This window comes from Apium graveolens, chromosome 3, assembly GCF_009905375.1.
Source record: "Apium graveolens cultivar Ventura chromosome 3, ASM990537v1, whole genome shotgun sequence".
Classification (NCBI taxonomy): domain Eukaryota; kingdom Viridiplantae; phylum Streptophyta; class Magnoliopsida; order Apiales; family Apiaceae; genus Apium; species Apium graveolens.
In genome coordinates this window covers 122,777,317-122,778,570 of record NC_133649.1, presented here as the reverse complement: position 1 = coordinate 122,778,570, position 1,254 = coordinate 122,777,317, and the positions used below count along the sequence as shown (strand labels likewise).

The following is a 1,254-nucleotide window of genomic DNA, read 5'->3' as shown; positions in this document are numbered from 1 at the left end:
TCAAGCTAAAACCTTTGAAATCAAGCCGGGCACTATTCAGATGGTGCAGAATTCTGTTTCTTTTGGAGGAGCGGCAACTGAAGACCCCAACATGCACATAAGGAATTTTGTCGAGATCTGCAGCACTTTTAAGTATAATGGCGTGACTGATGAGGCTATCAAGTTGAGGCTTTTCCCATTCTCACTGAGGGACAAGGCTAAAGACTGGTTACATTCTGAACCAGCTGGGTCCATCACTACGTGGCAAGATCTTACGCAAAAGTTTCTGGTGAAGTTTTATCCGATGGCAAAGACTGCTGCTATGAGGAGTGCTCTTACTCAGTTTGCGCAGCAACCTATAGAATCTATGTGCGAGGATTGGGAACGCTACAAGGAAATGTTGAGAAAATGTCCACATCATGGAATGCCGGATTGGATGGTGATCACTGGTTTCTATAATGGTTTGGGGGCCCAATCTCGGCCCATGCTCGATGCAGCAGCTGGAGGCGCCTTATGGGCTAAAAGCTATACTGAGGCGTATAATCTTATAGAGACGATGGCTGCAAATGAGCATCAAAACCCAACTCAGAGGATGACGTCAGGCAAGGTAGCAGGTATTTTGGAAGTTGATGCAGTCACCGCTATTGCAGCCCAGCTCCAAGCACTATCAATGAAGGTTGATTCTCTGGCTACGTATGGAGTGAATCAAATAGCTATGGTTTGTGAGCTTTGTGCAGGTTCTCATGCTACGGATCAGTGTTCTCTTGTCAACGAATCTGTTCAGTATGTGAATAATTATCAGCGACAACAGCAGCCTGTGCCAGTGACCTATCATCCTAACAACAGAAATCATCCAAATTTCAGCTGGGGGAATAATCAGAATGCTATTCAGCCACCATATCAGCAAGGAGTGAGTAAACAGTTTAACCCACCTGGATTCCAGCAACCACAGCAGTATGCTACAAGGCAATCATATCCTCGACAGGGAAGTGCAGCTGCACCTACTAGTGCTGATTTTGAGGAACTTAAGCTGTTGTGCAAGAGTCAGGCGGTTTCTATCAAGACCTTGGAAAACCAAATCGGTCAATTAGCCAATACAGTGCTCAATCGTCAACCTGGCACTCTTCCCAGTGACACGGAAGTACCAGGCAGGAAGGAAGCTAAAGAGCAAGTCAAGGCTATTACCTTAAGGTATGGAAAAGTAGCTGATGCTGAAAAGGCAAAAGAAGTAGAAGCTGAAATTAGAGGTGAAGAATCTACGCAAAAGGAGAAAGC

At 45.5% G+C, this 1,254-nt stretch overlaps 1 non-coding gene across 1 annotated transcript; it reads right to left on the bottom strand.

Moving 5' to 3' along the window:
- Positions 1 to 298: 298 nt before the first annotated feature.
- LOC141715902 (small nucleolar RNA R71) lies at positions 299 to 405 on the bottom strand. The gene has a single exon (XR_012572644.1). It is a non-coding gene; the product is annotated as a small nucleolar RNA R71 (small nucleolar RNA).
- Between the last annotated feature and the right edge of the window lie 849 nt (positions 406 to 1,254).